The following is a 22,286-nucleotide window of genomic DNA, read 5'->3' on the forward strand; positions in this document are numbered from 1 at the left end:
AAGTCCTCCTCTTCTCCCGCGGTGCTTGGCGAAGCCCTACAGGATTGCCACGCTCCTCCTTCACCACCATGCCGTCGTGCTGCTGCTGGATGGGGTCTTTCCCCAACCTCTCCTTCTCCCCTTGCTGGATCAAGGCGTAGGAGACGTCACTGGGCTGCACGTGTGTTGAACGCGGAGGCACCGTGGTTCGGCGCTTAGATCGGAATCAACCGCGATCTGAATCGCTACGAGTACGACTCCTTCATCCGCGTTCTTGCAACGCTTCCGCTTAGCGATCTACAAGGGTATGTAGATGCACTCTCCTTCCCCTCGTTGCTAGATTACTCCATAGATTGATCTTGGTGATGCGTAGAAAATTTTAAATTTCTACTACGATCGCCAACAGTGGCATCATGAGCTAGGTCTATGCGTAGTTTCTATGCACGAGTAGAACACAAAGCAGTTGTGGGCATCGATATTGTCAATTTACTTGTCGTTACTAGTCTTATCTTGATTCAGCGGCATCGTGGGATGAAGCGGCCCGGACCGACCTTACACGTACTCTTACGTGAGACTGGTTCCACCGACTGACATGCACTAGTTGCATAAGGTGGCTAGCGGATGTCTGTCTCTCCCACTTAAGTCAGATCGGATTCGATGAAAAGGGTCCTTATGAAGGGTAAATAGAAATTGGCATATCACGTTGTGGTTTTGGCGTAGGTAAGAAAAGTTCTTGCTAGAAACCTATAGCAGCCACGTAAAAACTTGCAACAACAATTAGAGGACGTCTAACTTGTTTTTGCAGCATATGCCTTGTGATGTGATATGGCCAAACGGATGTGATGAATGATATATGTGATGTATGAGATTGATCATGTTCTTGTAATAGGAATCACGACTTGCATGTCGATGAGTATGACAACCGGCAGGAGCCATAGGAGTTGTCTTTATTTATTTATGACCTGCGTGTCAACATAAACGTCATGTAATTACTTTACTTTATTGCTAAAGCGTTAGCCATAGTAGTAGAAGTAATGGATGATGAGACAACTTCAAGAAGACACGATGATGGAGATCATGGTGTCATGCCGGTGACAACGATGATCATGGAGCCCCGAAGATGGAGATCAAAAGGAGCAAAATGATATTGGCCATATCATGTCACTATTTGATTGCATGTGATGTTTATCATGTTTTACATCTTATTTGCTTAGAACGACGGTAGCTTAAATAAGATGATCCCTCACTAAAATTTCAAGAAAAGTGTTCCCCCTAACTGTGCACCATTGCGAAGGTTCGTCGTTTTGAAGCACCACGTGATGATCGGGTGTGATAGATTCTAACGTTCGAATACAATGGGTGTTGACGAACCTAGCATGTACAAACATGGCCTCGGGACACATGCGAAACACTTAGGTTGACTTGACAAGCCTAGCATGTACAGACATGGCCTCGGAACACGGAAGACCCGAAAGGTCGAACATGAGTCGTATAGAAGATACGATCAACATGAGATGTTCACCGTTGATGACTAGTCTGTTGGGGAACGTAGTAATTTCAAAAAATTTCCTACGCACACGCAAGATCATGGTGATGCATAGCAACGAGAAGGGGAGAGTGTGATCTACGTACCCTTGTAGATCAACAACGGAAGCATTTGGTTGATGTAGTCGTACGTCTCCACGGCCCGACCGATCAAGCACCGAAACTACGACACCTTCGAGTTCTAGCACACGTTCAGCTCGATGACGATCCCCGGGCTCCGATCCAGCAAAGCGGCGGGGAGGAGTTCCGTCAGCACGACAACGTGGTGACGATCTTGATGTTCTACCGTCGCAGGGCTTTGCCTAAGCACCGCTACAATATGACCGAGGTGGAATATAGTGGAGGGGGGCACCGCACACGGCTAAGGAACGATCACGAAGATCAACTTGTGTGTCTATGGGGTGCCTCCTGCCCCTGTATATAAAGGATGGAGGAGGAGGAGGCCGGCCAAGGCTTGGTGCGGCCAGGATGTGGAGTCCTACTAGGACTCCAAGTCCTAGTAGGAGTCCACCAAGAGGGGAGGAAGGGAGAAGGAAGTGGAGGAGAAGGAAAGGTGTCCAGCCCCCTTTTCCCTAGTCCAATTCGGACTAGAGGTGAGGGGGGCGCAGCAGGCCCTTTCTCCTCTTCCCACTAAAGCTCATCAAGGCCCATTGCTTCTCCCGTAACTACCCGGTACTCCGAAAAATACCCGAATCACTCGAAACCTTTCCGATGTCCGAATATAGTCGTCCAATATATCAATCTTTACGTTCGACCATTTCGAGACTCCTCGTCATGTCCTCGATCTCATCCGGGACTCCGAACTCCTTCAGTACATCAAAAACTCATAAACTCATAATATAACTGTCATCGAAACCTTAAGCGTGCGGACCCTATGGGTTCGAGAACGATGTAGACATGACTGAGACATGTCTCCGGTCAATAACCAATAGCGGGACCTGGATGCCCATATTGGCTCCTACATATTCTACGAAGATCTTTATCGGTCAGACCGCATAACAACATACGTTGTTCCCTTTGTCATCGGTATGTTACTTGCCCGAGATTCGATCGTCGGTATCCAATACCTAGTTCAATCTCGTTACCAGCAAGTCTCTTTACTCGTTCCGTAATACATCATCTCGCAACTAACTCATTAGTTGTAATGCTTGCAAGGCTTATGTGATGTGCATTACCGAGAGGGCCCAGAGATACCTCTCCGACAATCGGAGTGACAAATCCTAATCTCGAAATATGCCAACCCAACATCTACCTTTGGAGACACCTGTAGAGCTCCTTTATAATCACCCAGTTACGTTGTGACGTTTGGTAGCACACAAGGTGTTCCTCCGGCAAACGGGGGTTGCATAATCTCATAGTCATAGGAACATGTATAAGTCATGAAGAAAGCAATAGCAACATACTAAACGATCGGGTGCTAAGCTAATGAAATGGGTCATGTCAATCAGATCATTCAACTAATGATGTGATCTCGTTAATCAAATGACAACTCTTTGTCTATGGTTAGGAAACATAACCATCTTTGATTAACGAGCTAGTCAAGTAGAGGCATACTAGTGACACTTTGTTTGTCTATGTATTCACACATGTATTATGTTTCCGGTTAATACAATTCTAGCATGAATAATAAACATTTATCATGATATAAGGAAATAAATAATAACTTTATTATTGCCTCTAGGGCATATTTCCTTCAGTCTCCCACTTGCACTAGAGTCAATAATCTAGTTCACATCACCATGTGATTTAACAGCAATAGTTCACATCACCATGTGATTAACACCCATAGTTCACATCGATATGTGATCAACACCCAAAGGGTTTACTAGAGTCAGTAATCTAGTTCACATCACTATGTGATTAACACCCAAAGAGTACTAAGGTGTGATCATGTTTTGCTTGTGAGATAATTTTAGTCAACGGGTCTGTCATATTCAGATCCGTAAGTATTTTGCAAATTTCTATGTCAACAATGCTCTGCACGGAGCTACTCTAACTAATTGCTCCCACTTTCAACATGTATCTAGATTGAGACTTAGAGTCATCCAGATCAGTGTCAAAACTTGCATCGACGTAACCCTTTATGGCGAACCTTTTTGTCACCTCCATAATCGAGAAACATATCCTTATTCCACTAAGGATAACTTTGACCGTTGTCTAGTGATCTACTTCTAGATCACTATTCTACTTCCCTTGCCAAAATCAGTGTAGGGTATACAATAGATCTGGTACACAGCATGGCATACTTTATAGAACCTATGGCTGAGGCATAGGGAATGACTTTCATTCTCTTTCTATCTTCTGTCATGGTCGGGCTTTGAGTCTTACTCAATTTCACACCTTGTAACACAGCCAAGAACTCTTTCTTTGACTGTTCCATTTTTGAACTACTTCAAAATATTGTCAAGGTATGTACTCATTGAAAAAACTTATCAAGTGTCTTGATCTATCTCTATAGATCTTGATGCTTAATATGTAAGTAGCTTCATCGAGGTCTTTCTTTGAAAAACTTCTTTCAAAACACTCCTTTATGCTTTGCAGAATAATTCTACATTATTTCCGATCAACAATATGTCATTCACATATACTTATCAGAAATGCTGCAGTGCTCCCACTCACTTTCTTGTAAATACAGGCTTCACTGCAAGTCTGTATAAAACTATATGCTTTGATCATCTCATCAAAGCGCATATTCCAACTCCGAGATGCTTGCACCAGTCCATTCATCAAAGCGCATATTCCAACTCCGAGATGCTTACACCAGTCCATAGATGGATCGCTGGAGCTTGCACATTTTGTTAGCACCTTTATGATTGACAAAACCTTCTGGTTGTATCATATACCACTCTTCTTTAATAAATCCATTAAGGAATGCAGTTTTGTTTATCCATTTGCCGGATTTCATAAAATGCGGCAATTGCTAACATGATTCGGACAGACTTAAGCATAGATACGAGTGAGAAACTCTCATCGTAGTCAACACCTTGAACTTGTCGAAAACCTTTTTGCGACAATTCTAGCTTTGTAGATAGTAAGACTACTATCAGCATCCGTCTTCCTCTTGAAGATCCATTTAATCTCAATGGCTCGCCTATCATTGGGCAGGTCAATCAAAGTTCATACTTTGTTCTCATACATGGATCTCATCTCAGATTTCATGGCCTCAAGCCATTTCGCGGAATCTGGGCTCATCATCGCTTCCTCATAGTTCGTAGGTTCGTCATGGTCAAGTAACATGACCTCTAGAACAGGATTACCGTACCACTCTGGTGCGGATCTTACTCTGGTTTACCTACGAGATTCGGTAGTAACTTGATCTGAAGTTACATGATCATCATCATTAGCTTCCTCACTAATTGGTGTAGTAGTCACAAGAACAGATTTTTGTGATGAACTACTTTCCAATAAGGGAGAAGGTACAATTACCTTATCAAGTTTTCTACTTTCCTCCCACTCACTTCTTTCGAGAGAAACTCCTTCTCCGGAAAGGATCCATTCTTAGCAACGAATGTCTTGCCTTCGGATCTGTGATAGAAGGTGTACCCAACTGTCTCCTTTGGGTATCCTATGAAGACATATTTCTCCGATTTGAGTTTGAGCTTATCGAGATGAAACTTTTTCACATAAGCATTGCAACTCCAAACTTTAAGAAACGACAGCTTAGGTTTCTTGCCAAACCATAGTTCACACGGTGTTGTCTCAACGGATTTAGATGGTGCCCTATTTAACGTGAATGCAGCTGTCTCTAATGCATAACCCCAAAACGATAGTGGTAGATCGGTAAGAGACATCATATATTGCACCATATCTAATAAAGTACGGTTACGATGTTCGGACACACCATTACACTGTGGTGTTCCAGGCGGCGTGAGTAGTGAAACTATTTCACATTGTTTTAACTGAAGGCCAAACTCGTAACTCAAATATTTTACCTCTGCGATCATATCGTAGAAACTTTTATTTTCTTGTTACGATGATTCTCCACTTCACTCTGAAATTCTTTGAACTTTTCAAATGTTTCAGACTTATGTTTCATCAAGTAGATATACCCATATCTGCTCAAATCATCTGTGAAGTTCAAAAAATAACGATACTTGCCGTGAGCCTTAACACTCATCGGACCGCATACATCAGTATGTATTATTTCCAATAAGTCGGTTGCTCGCTCCGGAGAACGGAGTCTTAGTCATCTTGCCCATGAGGCATGGTTCGCAAGCATCAAGTGATTCATAATCAAGTGATTCCAAAAGCCCATCAACATGGAGTTTCATCATGCGCTTTACACCAATATGACCTAAACGGCAGTGCCACAAATAAGTTGCACTATCATTATTAACTTTGCATCTTTTGGTTTCAATATTATGAATATGTGTATCACTACGATTGAGATCCAATGGACCATTTTCATTGGGTGTGTAACCATATAAGGTTTTATTCATGTAAACAGAACAACAATTTATTCTTTTACTTAAATGAATAACCGTATTACAATAAACATGATCAAATCATATTCATGCTCAACACAAACACCAAATAACACTTATTTAGGTTCAACACTAATCCCGAAATTATAGGGAGTGTGCGATGATGATCATATCAATCTTGGAACCACTTCCAACACACATCATCACTTCACCCTTAACTAGTCTCTGTTTATTCTGCAACTCCCGTTTCGAGTTACTAATCTTAGCAACTGAATTAGTATCAAATACTTAGGGGTTGCTATAAACACTAGTAAAGTACACATCAATAACATGTATATCAAATATACTTATGTTCACTTTGCCATCCTTCTTATCCGCCAATCACTTGGGGTAGTTCCGCTTCCAGTGACCAGTCCCTTTGCAGTAGAAGCACTTAGTCTCAGGCTTAGGACCAGACTTGGGCTTCTTCACTTGAGCAACAACTTGGTTGCTGTTCTTCTTGAAGTTCCCCTTTTTCCTTTGCCCTTTTCTTGAAACTAGTGGTCTTGTTAACCATCAACACTTGGTGTTTTTCTTGATTTCTACCTTCGTCGATTTCAGCATCACGAAGAGCTTGGGAATTGTTTCCGTTATCCCTTGCATATTATAGTTCATCACGAAGTTCTACTAACTTGGTGATGGTGACTAGAGAATTCTGTCAATCACTATCTTATCTGGAAGATTAACTTCTACTTGATTCAAGCGATTGTAGTACCCAGACAATCTGAGCACATGCTCACTAGTTGAGCGATTCTCCTCCATCTTTTAGCTATAGAACTTGTTGGAGACTTCATATCTCTCAACTCGGGTATTTGCTTGAAATATTAACTTCAACTCCTGGAACATCTCATATGGTCCATGACGTTTAAAACGTCTTTGAAGTCCCGATTCTAAGCCGTTAAGCATGGTGCACTAAACTATCAAGTAGTCATCATATTGAGCTAGCCATACGTTCATAACGTCTGCATCTGCTCCTGCAATAGGTCTGTCACCTAGCGGTGCATCAAGGACATAATTCTTCTGTGCAGCAATGAGGATAAACCTCAGATCACGGATCTAATCCGCATCATTGCTACTAACATCTTTCAACACAATTTTTCTCTAGGAACATATCAAAATAAACATATGAAAGCAACAACGCGAGCTATTGATCTACAACATAGATATGCTAATACTACCAGGACTAAGTTCATGATAAATTAAAGTTCAATTAATCATATTACTTAAGAACTCCCACTTAGATAGACATCCCTCTAATCCTCTAAGTGATCACGTGATCCAAATCAACTAAACCATGTCCGATCATCACGTGAGATGGAGTAGTTTCATTGGTGAACATCATTATGTTGATCATATCTACTATATGATTCACGCTCGACCTTTCGGTCTCCGTGTTCCGAGGCCATATCTGTATATGCTTGGCTCGTCAAGTATAACCTGAGTATTCCGCGTGTGCAACTGTGTTGCACCCGTTGTATTTGAACGTAGAGCCTATCACACCCGATCATCACGTGGTGTCTCAGCACAAAGAACTTTCACAACGGTGCATACTCAGGGAGAACACTTCTTGATAATTAGTGAGAGATCATCTTATAATGCTACCGTCAATCAAAGCAAGATAATATGCATAAAAGATAAACATCACATGCAATCAATATAAGTGATATGATATGGCCATCATCATCTTGTGCTTGTGATCTCCATCTCCGAAGCACCGTCATGATCACCATCGTCACCGGCGCGACACCTTGATCTCCATCGTAGCATCGTTGTCGTCTCGCCAATCTTATGCTTCCACGACTATCGCTACCGCTTAGTGATAAAGTAAAGCATTACAGCGCGATTGCATTGCATACAATAAAGCGACAACCATATGGCTCCTGCCAGTTGCCGATAACTCGGTTACAAAACATGATCATCTCATACAATAAAATTTAGCATCATGTCTTGACCATATCACATCACAACATGCCCTACAAAAACAAGTTAGACGTCCTCTACTTTGTTGTTGCAAGTTTTACGTGGCTGCTACGGGCTTAAGAAAGAACCAATCTTACCTACGCATCAAAACCACAACGATAGTTTGTCAAGTTGGTGTTGTTTTAACCTTCGCAAGGACCGGGCGTAGCTACACTCGGTTCAACTAAAGTTGGATGAACTGTCACCCGCAAGCCACCTCTGTGCAAAGCACGTCGGGAGAACCGGTCTCGCGTAAGCGTACGCGTAATGTTGGTCCGGGCCGCTTCGTCCAACAATACCGCCGAACCAAAGTATGACATGCTGGTAAGCAGTATGACTTATATCGCCCACAACTCACTTGTGTTCTACTCGTGCATATAACATCAACATATAAAACCTAGGCTCGGATGCCACTGTTGGGGAACGTAGTAGTTTCAAAAAATTTCCTACGCACACGCAAGATCATGGTGATGCATAGCAACGAGAAGGGGAGAGTGTGATCTACGTACCCTTGTAGATCAACAACGGAAGCATTTGGTTGATGTAGTCGTACGTCTCCACGGCCTGACCGATCAAGCACCGAAACTACGGCACCTCCGAGTTCTAGCACACGTTCAGCTTGATGACGATCCCCGGGCTCCGATCCAGCAAAGCGGCGGGGAGGAGTTCCGTCAGCACGACGGCGTGGTGACGATCTTGATGTTCTACCGTCGCAGGGCTTCGCCTAAGCACCGCTACAATATGACCGAGGTGGAATATAGTGGAGGGGGGCACTGCACACGGCTAAGGAACGATCACGAAGATCTACTTGTGTGTCTATGGGGTGCCCCCTGCCCCTGTATATAAAGGATGGAGGAGGAGGAGGCCGGCCAAGGCTTGGTGCGGCCAGGATGTGGAGTCCTACTAGGACTCTAAGTCCTAGTAGGAGTCCACCAAGAGAGGAGGAAGGGAGAAGGAAGTGGAGGAGAAGGAAAGGTGGCCGGCCCCCTTTTCCCTAGTCCAATTCGGACTAGAGGGGAGGGGGGCGCAGCAGGCCCTTTCTCCTCTTCCCACTAAAGCCCATCAAGGCCCATTGCTTCTCCCGTAACTACCCGGTACTCCGAAAAATACCCGAATCACTCGGAACCTTTCCGATGTCCGAATATAGTCGTCCAATATATCGATCTTTACGTCTCGACCATTTCGAGACTCCTCGTCATGTCCCCGATCTCATTCGGGACTCCAAACTCCTTCGGTACATAAAAAACTCATAAACTCATAATATAACTGTCATCGAAACCTTAAGTGTGCGGACCCTACGGGTTCGAGAATGATGTAGACATGACCGAGACATGTCTCCGGTCAATAACCAATAGCGGGACCTGGATGCCCATATTGTCTCCTACATATTCTACGAAGATCTTTTTCGGTCAGACCGCATAACAACATACGTTGTTCCCTTTGTCATCGGTATGTTACTTGCCCGAGGTTCGATCGTCGGTATCCAATACCTAGTTCAATCTCGTTACTAGCAAGTCTCTTTACTCGTTCCGTAATACATCATCTCGCAACTAACTCATTAGTTGTAATGCTTGCAAGGCTTATGTGATGTGCATTACCGAGAGGGGCCAGAGATACCTCTCCGACAATCGGAGTGACAAATCCTAATATCGAAATATGCCAACCCAACATCTACCTTTGGAGACACCTGTAGAGCTCCTTTATAATCACCCAGTTACGTTGTGACGTTTGGTAGCACACAAAGTGTTCCTCCGGCAAACGGGAGTTGCATAATCTCATAGTCATAGGAACATGTATAAGTCATGAAGAAAGCAATAGCAACATACTAAACGATTGGGTGCTAAGCTAATGAAATGGGTCATGTCAATCAGATCATTCAACTAATGATGTGATCCCGTTAATCAAATGACAACTCTTTGTCTATGGTTAGGAAACATAACCATCTTTGATTAACGAGCTAGTCAAGTAGAGGCATACTAGTGACACTCTGTTTGTCTATGTATTCACACATGTATTATGTTTCCGGTTAATACAATTCTAGCATGAATAATAAACATTTATCATGATATAAGGAAATAAATAATAACTTTATTATTGCCTCTAGGGCATATTTCCTTCACAGTCCATCTCACGTGATGATCGGACACGGCCTAGTCGATTCGGATCATGTTTCACTTAGATGACTAGAGGGATGTCTATCTGAGTGGGAGTTCATTAAATAATTTGATTAGATGAACTCAATTATCATGAACATAGTATAAATTGTCTTTGCAAATATGTTGTAGATGAATAGCTCATGTTGTAGCTCCCTGTTTCAATACGTTCCTAGAGAAAGACCAAGTTCAAAGATATGTAAGCAATGATGTGGACTAGGTCTTTAGTCCGAGGAGTGTCCTCACTGCTACACAGAAGGCTTACGTCTTTGATGCACCGCTCGATGTGCAAACCCCTACAACGTCGTCTGTGGATGTTGTGAACACCTGACAGACACATCCTGATGACTACTTGATAGTTTAGTGCACCATACTTTACGGCTTAGAATCGGGATTCCAATGACGTTTTGAACGCCATAGAACATATGAGATGTTCCAAGAGCTGAAATTGGGATTTCAGGCTCATGCCCGTGTTGAGAGGTGTGAGACCTCTGAAAAGTTCTTTTGCCCACAAGATGGAGGAGAATAGCTCAGCTAGTGAGCATGTGCTCAGAATGTCTGGGTGCTACAATCACTTAAATCAAGTGGGAGTTAAACTTCCAGATAAGATAGTGATCGATAGAGTTCTCTAGCCACTATCACTAAGCTACTAGATCTTCGTGATGAACTATGACATGCAAGGGATGGAGTTGATCCCGGAGTTGTTCACGGTGCTTAAGACCGCAAAAGGTAGAAATCAAGAATGAGCATCAAGTGTTGATGGTTTAACAAGACCACTGTTTCAAGAAGGGCAAGGGCTAGAAGGGAAACTTCATGGATGGCAAACCAGTTGCCGCTCTAGTGAAGGAACCCAAAGTTGAACCTAAACCCGAGACTAAGTGCTTCTATTGTAAAGGGAACGGGCACTGGTAGCGGAATTACCCCAAATGCATGGTAGATAAGAAGGCTGGCAACCTCAACAAAGTATATACGTGTTATTAATGTGCACCTCACTAGTACTCCTGGTAGCACCTGGGTATTGGATACCGGTTCAGTTACTATTATTGGTGACTTGAAGCAAAAGCTACGGACTAAACAGAGACTGGCTAAGGGCGAGGTGACGGTGTGTGTTGGAAGTGTTTCCAAAGTTGATGAGATCACCATCGCACGCTCCATCTGCCTTCGAGATTAGTATTGAACCTAGATAAATGTTATCAGGTGTCTACGTTGAGCATGAATATGATTAGATCATGTTCATTGCAATATGGTTATTCATTTAAATTAGAGAATAATGGTTATTCTGTTTACATGAATGATACATTTCATGGTCATGCACCCTATGTGAATGGTTCATTGAATCTCGGTCGTGGTAATACACATGTTCACGCCAAAAGATGTAGAGTTAATAATGATAGTACCACTTTCTCGTGGCACTGCCGCTTAGGTCATATTGGTGTAAGATGCATGAATAAACTCCATGTCGATGGATGTTTGGAGTCACTTGATTTTGAATCACTTGACACATGTGAGCCATGCCTCATGGGCAGGATGACTAAGACCCCGTTTTCAGGTACAATGAAACGGGCAAGTGACTTGTTGGAAATCATGCATGCTGATGCGTGTGATCAAATGAGAATTGAAGCGTGCGGTGGATATCGCTATTTTCTCATCTTCACTAACGATTTGGGTAGATATAGGTATATCTACTTAATGAAGCACAAGTATGAAACATTTGAAAAGTTCAAGCGATTTCAGAGTGAAGTTAAGAATCATCATAACAAAAAGATCATGTTCCTACGATCTGATCAAAAGGGGATTTTCTGAGTTATGAGTTTGGCAATCATTAAGACATTGTGGAATTGTTTCATAGTTGAAGCCACCTGGAACACCACAAGGTAATGGTGTGTCCGGACGTCATAATCGAACACTATGAGATATGGTGCGATCTATGATGTCTCTTATCAATCTACCATTTTCATTTTGAGGTTATGCGTTAGAGATAGCTGCATTCACTTTAGATAGGACACCATCTAAGTCCGTTGAGACGACGTCGTATGAACATTGGTTTGGCAAGAAACCAAAGTTGTCGTTTCTTAATGTTTGGGGCTGCGATGCTTAAGGCTTTAGCCGGAGAAGCTCGAACCCAAAGTGGACAAACACATCTTCATAGGATACCCAAAGGTGACAGTAGGGTATACCTTCTATCTCAGATCCGAGGGCAAATTTTTTGTCGCTAAGAACGGGTCCTTTCTCGAGAAGGCGTTTCTCTCGAAAGAACTGAGTGGGAGGAAGATAGAACTTGATGAGGTTGTCGAACCTTTACTTCAACCAGAGAGTGATGCAACACAGAAAGATGTTTTCTGTGGCACCTACGTCTATTGAATAGGAAGTTAATGATAGTGATCATGAAGCTTCGGATCAAGTTGCTATTGAACCTCGTAGGTCGACTAGGATATGTACTACTCCTAAGTGGTACGGTAATCATGTCTTAGATATCATGTTGTTAGACAACAATGAACCTACGAGCTATGGAGAGGCGATGGTGGGCCCGTATTCCGACAAATGGTTAGAAGCCATGAAATCCGAGATAGGATCCATATATCAGAACAAAGTATGGACTTTGGTGGACTTGCCCGATCATCGGCAAACCATTGAGATAAATGGATCTTTAAGAAGATGACGGACATGGGCGGTAATGTTACCGTCTATGAAGCTCAACTTATGGGAAAGAGTCTTTTCACAAGTTCAAGGAGTTGACTACGATGAGAATTTCTCACCCATAGCGATGCTTAAGTCCGTCGAAATCATGTTAGCACTAGCTGTATTTTTCGATTATGAAATCTTACAGATGGATGTCAAAACAAGTTTTCTTACCAAGTTTTCGTAAGAAAAGTTGTATGTGATACAATAAAAGGTTTTGTCGATCCTAAGGATGCTAAAAGGTATGCTGGCTCCAGCAATCCTTCTATGGACTAGAGCAAGCATCTCGGAATCGGAATATATGTTTTGATGGAGTGATCAAAGCTTTTAGGTTTTATACAATGTTTTCTAGAAACTTGTATTTACAAGAAAGTGAGTGGGAGCACTACAACATTTCTGATAAGTATATGTGGATGACATATTGTAGATTCGAAATGATGTAGAATTTCTGGAAAGCATAAACGGTTGTTTGAAGAGTGTTTTTCAAAGGAAGACCTGGATAAAGCTGCTTACATATTGGGCATCAAGATCTATAGAGATAGATCAAGACGCCTAATGATACTTTCAAAGAACGCACACCTTGACATGTTTTTGAAGGAGTTCAAAATAGATCAGTCAAAGAAGGGGTTCTTACCTGAGTTGTAAGGTGTGAAGTTGAGTAAGACTCAAAGATTGACCATGGCAGAAGAAAGAGGAAGGACGAAGGTCGTCCCCTATGCTCTTGTCATAGGACCTATACGGTATGCCATGCTGAGTACAACACCTGATGTGTGCCTTACCACATGTCTGGCAAGAGGGTACAAAGGTGATCTAGGACTGGATCGCCAGATAGCGGTCAAAATTATCCTTAGAGGAATAAGGAAATGTTTCTCGGTTATGGAGGTGATAAAGAGTTCGACGTAAAGAGTTACGTCGATGCAAGCTTAACACCTATCCGGATAGCTCTGAGTAGAGATACCGGATACGTATAATGGAGCAACAATTTGGAATAGCTCCAAGTGGAACGTGGTAGCAGCATCTACGATATGACATAAAGTTTTGCGAAATACATAGGGATCTGAATATGGCAAGACCCGTTGACTACAACCTCTCTCACAAGCATAACATGATCAAACCCAGAACTCATTGAGTGTTAATCACATAGTGATGTGAACTAGACTCTAGTAAACTATTTGGATGTTGGTCACATGGCGATGTGAACTAGATTATTGACTCTAGTGCAAGTGGGAGACTATTGGAAATATGCCCTAGAGGCAATAATAAATTAGTTATTATTATATTATATTTCATTGTTCATGATAATCGTTTATTATCCATGCTAGAATTGTATTGATAGGAAACTCAGATACATGTGTGGATACATAGACAACACCATGTCCCTAGTAAGCCTCTAGTTGACTAGCTCGTTGATCAATAGATGGTTATGGTTTCCTGACCATGGACATTGGATGTCGTTGATAACGAGATCACATCATTAGGAGAATGATGTGATGGACAAGACCCAATCCTAAGCCTAGCACAAAGATCGTGTAGTTCGTATGCTAAAGCTTTTATAATGTCAAGTATCATTTCCTTAGACCATGAGATTGTGCAACTCCCAGATACCGTAGGAATGCTTTGGGTGTACCAAACGTCACAACGTAACTGGGTGGCTATAAAGGTTCACTACAGGTATCTCCGAAAGTGTCTGTTGGGTTGGCACGAATCGAGACTGGGATTTGTCACTCCGTGTAAACGGAGAGGTATCTCTGGGCCCACTCGGTAGGACATCATCATAATGTGCACAATGTGATCAAGGAGTTGATCACGGGATGATGTGTTACGGAACAAGTAAAGACACTTGCCGGTAACGAGATTGAACAAGGTATCGGGATACTAACGATCGAATCTCGGGCAAGTATCATACCGATGGACAAAGGGAATTGTATATGGGATTGATTGAATCCTTGACATCGTGGTTCATCCGATGAGATCATCGTGGAGCATGTGGGAGCCAACATGGGTATCCAGATCCCGCTATTGGTTATTGACCGGAGAGTTGTCTCGGCCATGTCTGCATGACTCCCGAACCCGTAGGGTCTACACACTTAAGGTTCGATGACGCTAGGGTTATAGGGAAAGTATGTACGTGGTCACCGAATGTTGTTCGGAGTCCCATATGAGATCTCGGACATCATGAGGAGTTCCGGAATGGTCCGTAAGTAAAGATTTATATATGGGAAGTCATCATACGGTCACCGGAATAATTCGGGGGGTTACCGGTATTGTACCGGGACCACTGGAGGGGTTCCGGGGGTCCACCGGGAGGGTCCACCTGCCCCGGAGGGCCCTATGGGCTGTGTGTGGAGAGGGACCAGCCCCTTAGTGGGCTGGGCGCCTCCCCCCTAGGGCCCATGCGCCTAGGGTTTGGGGAACCCTAAAGGGGGGCGCCCCCCTTGCCTTGGGGGGGGGGGGCAAGGCAACCCCCCTGGCCGCCGCCCCCTCCTCAGATTGGATCTGAGGGGGCCGGGCCCCCTCTCCCTTGCCCCTATATATATGTGGGGGGTGGGAGGGCAGCCGCACCCAAGTTCTGGCGCAGCCCTCCCCCTCTCCCAAGTCCTCCTCTTCTCCCGCGGTGCTTGGCGAAGCCCTGCAGGATTGCCACGCTCCTCCTTCACCACCATGCCGTCGTGCTGCTGCTGGATGGAGTCTTCCCCAACCTCTCCTTTTCCCCTTGCTACATCAAGGCGTAGGAGACGTCACCGGGCTGCACGTGTGTTGAACGCGGAGGCGCCGTGGTTCGGCGCTTAGATTGGAATCAACCACAATCTGAATCGCTACGAGTACGACTCCTTCATCCGCGTTCTTGCAACGCTTCCGCTTAGCGATCTACAAGTGTATGTAGATGCACTCTCCTTCCCCTCGTTGCTAGATTACTCCACAGATTGATCTTGGTGATGCGTAGAAAATTTTAAATTTCTGCTACGATCCCCAACATTTTCCTACCAATCTATCCCCCTAGGAGCATGTGTGTAGTACTTTGTTTCGATAACTAATAGATTTTTGCAATAAGTATGTGAGTTCTTTATGACTAATGCTGAGTCCATGGATTATACGCACTCTCACCCTTCCACCATTACTAGCCTCTCTAGTACCGCGCAACTTTCGCCGGTACCATAAACCCACCATTTACCTTCCTCAAAACAACCACCATACCTACCTACTATGGCATTTCCATAGCCATTCCGAGATAATATTGCCATGCAACTTTCTACCGTTCCGTTTATTATGACACGCTGTCATATTGCTTTGCATGATCATGTAGTTGACATCGTATTTGTGGCAAAGCCAACGATCATAATTCTTTCATACATGTTACTCTTGATTCATTGCACATCCCGGTACACCGCCGGAGGCATTCGTATAGAGTCATATCTTGTTCTAATTATCGAGTTGTAATTCTCGAGTTGTAAGTAAATAAAAGTGTGATGGTCATCATTATTATAGCATTGTCCCATGTGAGGAAAGAATGATGGAGACAGTGATTCCCCCACAAGTCGGGATGAGACTCCAGACGAAAAAAAGAAAAGAAAAGAAAAAAAGAGGCCATAAAAAAGAGAAGGCCCGAAAAAACAAAAAATGAGAGAAAAAGAGAGAAGGGGCAATGCTACTATCCTTTTACCACACTTGTGCTTCAAAGTAGCACCATGATCTTCATGATAGAGAGTCTCCTATGTTGTCACTTTCATATACTAGTGGTAATCTTTCATTATAGAACTTGGCTTGTATATTCCAATGATGGGCTTCCTCAAAATGCCCTAGGTCTTCGTGAGCAAGCAAGTTGGATGCACACCCACTTAGTTTCTTTCTGAGCATTCATACACTTATAGCTCTAGTGCATCCGTTTCCTGGCAATCCATACTCACTCACATTGATATCTATGGATGGGCATCTCCATAGCCCATTGATACGCCTAGTTGATGTGAGACTATCTTCCTCCTTTTTGTCTTCTCCACAACCACCATTCTATTCCACCTATAGCTATATCCATGGCTCACGCTCATGTATTGCGTGAAGATTGAAAAAGTTTGAGAACATCAAAAGTATGGAACAATTGCTTGGCTTGTCATCGGGGTTGTGCATGATTTAAATATTTTTGTGTGATGAAGATAGAGCATAGCCAAACTATATGATTTTGTAGGGATAGCTTTCTTTGGCCATGTTATTTTGAGAAGACATGATTACTTTGTTAGTATGCTTGAAGTATTATTATTTTTATGTCAATATTAAACTTTTGTCTTGAATCTTATGGATCTGAATATTCTTGCCACAATAAAGAGAATTATATGGATAAATATGTTAGGTAGCATTCCACGTCAAAAAATCTATTTTTATCATTTACCTACTCGAGGACGAGCAGGAATTAAGCTTGGGGATGCTTGATACGTTTCCAACGTATCTATAATTTTTGATTGTTCCATGTTATTATATTACCCGTTTTGGATGTTTATGGGCTTTATTATACACTTTTATATTATTTTTGGGACTAACCTATTAACTGGAGGCCAAGCCCAAATTGTTGTTTTCTTGCCTATTTTAGTGTTTCGAAGAAAAGGAATATCAAGCGGAGTCCAAACGGAATGAAACCTTCGAAAGAGTTATTTTTGGAACGGAAGCAACCCATGAGACTTGGAGTAGAGGTGACGGAAGCTTCGAGGAGGCCACGAGGCAGGGAGGCACGCCCTACCCCCCTGGGCACGCCCCCCACCCTCGTGTGGCCCCCTGTTGCTCCACCGACGTACTCCTTCCTCCTATATATACCTACGTACCCCAAACGATCAGATACGGAGCCAAAACCCTAATTCCACCGCCGTAACTTTCTGTATCCACGAGATCCCATTGGGGCCTGTTTCGGAGCTCCACCGGAGGGGGCATCGATCACGGAGGGCTTCTAGATCAAATACCATAGCCTCTCCGATGAAGTGTGAGTAGTTTAACTCAGACCTTCGGGTCCATAGTTATTAGCTAGATGGCTTCTTCTCTCTTTTGGATCTCAATACAAAGTTCTCCCCCTCTCTTGTGGAGATCTATTCGATGTAATCTTCTTTTGCGGTGTGTTTGTTAGACCGATGAATTGTGGGTTTATGATCAAGTTTATCTATGAACAATATTTGAATCTTCTCTGGAATTCTTTTATGTATGATTGGTTATCTTTGCAAGTCTCTTCGAATTATCAGTTGGTTTGGCCTATTAGATTGATCTTTCTTGCAATGGGAGAAGTGCTTAGCTTTGGGTTCAATCTTGCAGTGTCCTTTCCCAGTGACAATAGGGGCAACAAGGCACGTATTGTATTGTTGCCATCGAGGATACCAAGATGGGGTTTTCATCATATTGTATGAGTTTATCCCTCTACATCATGTCTTCTTGCTTAAAGCATTACTCTGTTCTCTTGAACTTAATACTCTAGATGCATGCTGGATAGCGGTCGATGCGTGGAGTAATAGTAGTAGATGTAGGCAGGAGTCGGTCTAATTGTCTCGGACGTGATGCTTATATACATGATCATACCTAGATATTCTCATAACTATGCTCAATTCTGTTAATTGCTCAACAGTAATTTGTTCACCCACCATAAAATACGTATGCTCCTGAGAGAAGCCACTAGTGAAACCTATGCCCCCCGGGTCTATCTTCATCATATTAATCTTCCATTACTTTGTTATTTTCATTGACTTTTATTTTACTTTGCATCTTTATCATAAAAATACCAAAAATATAATCTTATCATATCTATCAGATCTCACTCTCGTAAGTGACCGTGTAGGGATTGACAACCCCTTATCGCGTTGGTTGCGAGGATTTATTCGCTTTGTGTAGTTACGAGGGACTCGCCCGTAGCCTCCTACTGGATTCATACCTTGGTTCTCAAAAACTAAGGGAAATACTTATGCTACTTTGCTGCACCACCCTTTCCTCTTCAAGGGAAAACCAACGCAAGTGCTCAAGAGGTAGCACCCATCAAAGAATTCATCTTGCAAGCCAATACACACAATAGCCCGAACAGCGAGGTTATGTCCAAGAATATGCATTTTCATCTTATGCTTCCAACTAGCAAAATTAGTACCATCAAAGTAAGGACCTCTATGGTGGTAATTTCCCTCGCTAGATGCCATACTCTCTGTAACACCCTCGATGCGACTATATCTCCCACGTGTCGAGGCACGGCTTAGAGGCATAAGCGCATTGAAGGCATATGTCGCAAGTTAGGCAATCTTCACAACATCCCATGTAATATAGATAATAAAAGGGGAGATACCATAGTTGGCTTACACTCACCACGTCAATCAAGGTACACAATAACATTACATCAACCAAACACTCATCGCCCGACTACGACGCCAAAATAGAAGATAACCCAACATGCGACACGGTCCCGATCACCCCCGACCGGGCACCTCTACTGATCATCAGGAAAGGAAACATAGTATCATCGAGAGTCTTCGTCGAACTCCCACTTGAGCTCGAGCGCGTCACCTGGAGCGGAATCATCAGGCCCTGCATCTGGTGTAATAGTAATCTGTGAGCCACAGGGACTCAGCAATCTCGCACCCTCGCGATCAAGACTATTTAAGCTTATAGGGATGGCAAGGTAAATATGTGGAGCTGCAGCAAGCGACTAGCATATGTGGTGGCTATCCTGTTCGCAAAAGAGAGCGAGAATAGGAGGCAAAGCGCGAGCGAGAAACTAGAGAGCAACCTGCGCAAGCATTACTCCAACCTGCCGAGAAGAGGCCATCACGGTAACACACTCAGTAGATTCATTTTAATTAAGTTAAGGTTCAAGTTATCTACAACCGGACATTAACAAATTCCCATCTGCCCATAACCGCGGGCACGGCTTTCGAAAGTTCAAATCCCTGCAGGGGAGTCCCAACTTAGCCCATGACAAGCTCTCACGGTCAACGAAGGAATAGACCTCCTCCCAAGACGTTCCTATCAGACTCGGTATCTCGGTTCTTCAAGACACTTCGACAGGTTAAAACAAGACCAGCAACACCGCCCGAATGTGTCGACAAATCCCGATAGGATCTGCACATATCTCGTTGACAGGTGGACCAACACTCAGAGGAGCACTGGCCCGGGGGGGTTTAAAATAAGATGACCCTCGGGCTCCAGAAACCCAAGGGAAAAAGAGGCTAGGTGGAAAATGGTAAAACCAAGGTTGGGCATTGCTGGAAAAGCTTTAATCATGGAGAACTATCAAGGGGTTCCCATTATAACCCAACCGCGTAAGGAACGCAAAATGCGGGAACATAACACCGATATGACGGAAACTAGGGCGGCAAGAGTGGAACAAAACACTAGGCGAGAGGCCGAGCCTTCCACCCTTTACCAAGTATATAGATGCATTAAGATAACAAGATAATATAATGATATCCCAACAAGTAAATAAAAGTTCCAACAAGGAACGGCCTCCAATCTTCACCTACAACTAGCAACGCTATAAGAGGGGCTGAGCAAAGCGGTAACATAGCCAATCAACGGTTTGCTAGGACATGGTGGGTTAGAGGTTTGACATGGCAATTTGGGAGGCTTGAAAGCAAGTGGTAGGCATCGTAGCATTGGCATAGCAAAAGAGCGAGCATCTAGCAAAGCAAAGATAGTAGTGATTTCGAGGGTATGATCATCTTGCCTGCAAAGTTGTCAGAGTTGACTGGATCCTCGAAAGCAAACTCAACGGGCTCCTCGTTAGTGAAATCGTCTCCCGGCTCTACCAAAACAAGACAAACAAGCAAACGGAGCACAATCAACCATGTGCAAGGACCAGACAATATGATGCAAACATGGTATGCTATGCGGGATGCGATGCGGGATGCATATGCAAGATGTGACAAGGGATGCATGAACCTGGCCTCAACTTGGAAAACCAAGTGTGCCACTGGAAATATGAGATGAAATCGCTTGAAAACGATATAAAGAACGCTGGAATCGGAGCTACAGTTTGGAAATGGCAAGCAATTCAAATATGATACCGGTCTGCGATTTACAGCAAGTAGCCATCTAAATGCAATGAGATGAACAAGCTACAGCACCCAAACATGACAAAAAATACATGGCAGGTATGTATTCATGATGCTTAACAAAAGTCTAGCACTGAGCTACGGCCAATTCATCCATTAACAGGTTCAAACAAGCATGGCAAAAGTGCATATGGCAAACAGATTTCAGACTTAGTGAAATTAACACTTGTCTGTAATTTCAGATCAGGTAGCACTCTTCGGAGCAACAAAAACTACATGCTACAGGACCTGAACATGGCAAAGTAAAGCATGGCATGGAGCTACTCAAAGAGCTTAACAAAAGTCCCTTAGTGACCTTGAGCCAAAAGGGATCAGAAAATACAATTGCAAGCATGAGAACATGGCAAAAACATAATCAGTTCTCAGACTTAGTGAAAACTGGAGCATGCTGAAAACAGATATCAAGTAGGCATGTTTACGAGCTCGATGCACTCACTACGGAGCAAGTCATGATAATCTAAGCATACACCCATCAAGAATACACAAAATGCAAGCTAGACATGCCAAGAACAATAGCATAGCATGCACGGATCAACTACAACATCCTCGGCAAAATCGCTAACAAGTAGACAATCTGCCCAGATTCACAAAGTAGAAAAAGTAGAGCTCGATTGACTCAATCTAGGGTGCTCCATAAATGCAAAAAAAGACATGGATGGATAGAGCACTACAAGATTAACAAAACATCCTTACTGATCATCCTCAAAAGAGGCACGGATCACTAGAAAACAACATGAACATATGGCAACATGAGATAAACAGATCAAGGACTTAGTGGAAAAGCTAAGTCCCTGAAATCAGCATTACCAAGTGCCTCACTTTGCAAGCTTGTGCTAGTCACCACACACATCACAAAAATACATGGGTTGCACCTCTGGAAAGATGGCAAAACCCTTAACAAAACATATGTAGAGCTCATGGGCATATCATGCACACATTAATCATGGCAAAAAATGACAAATATCTAAATGGAGTAGCAGATCTGACAATTATCTCACGTAGCCCTCTTCTAACAGCATTTCGGGCATAAAGATGAAATAAAATGAAAATGATGCAATGGAATGAAATGATGTACTTGTCGAGACGAACATTTTGATATGCTATATGCCCAAAACGGAGCTACGGATGCAAAGTTACGACATGATGAAGATTGCAAAAAAATAAATGAGCGGGAGGGAAAGTCAACCGATCCGGATCTAGGGTTTGCACGTGGACCGAGGCTGACCGAGATCTCGCCGGAATTTGGGGAAGATCGCCGGAATTTTCCCTGTAGACGCCGGAGTCGGCCGGAGTTGAGGTCGGGGATGGGGGGCCGGCGAGGGGGAGCAAGGAGGACGCCGGCCCGAGTGGTGGCGGCGCGGGCGGCGATGGCTGCGCGGTCGGGGACGGCGGGCGGAGGCCGGAGCGGAGGCTCGCCGGCGCGGGCACGTCGGCGGTGGTGAAGCAGG

This window comes from Triticum urartu, chromosome 1 (genome assembly GCF_003073215.2).
Source record: "Triticum urartu cultivar G1812 chromosome 1, Tu2.1, whole genome shotgun sequence".
In the NCBI taxonomy this organism is placed as follows: Eukaryota; Viridiplantae; Streptophyta; class Magnoliopsida; order Poales; family Poaceae; genus Triticum; species Triticum urartu.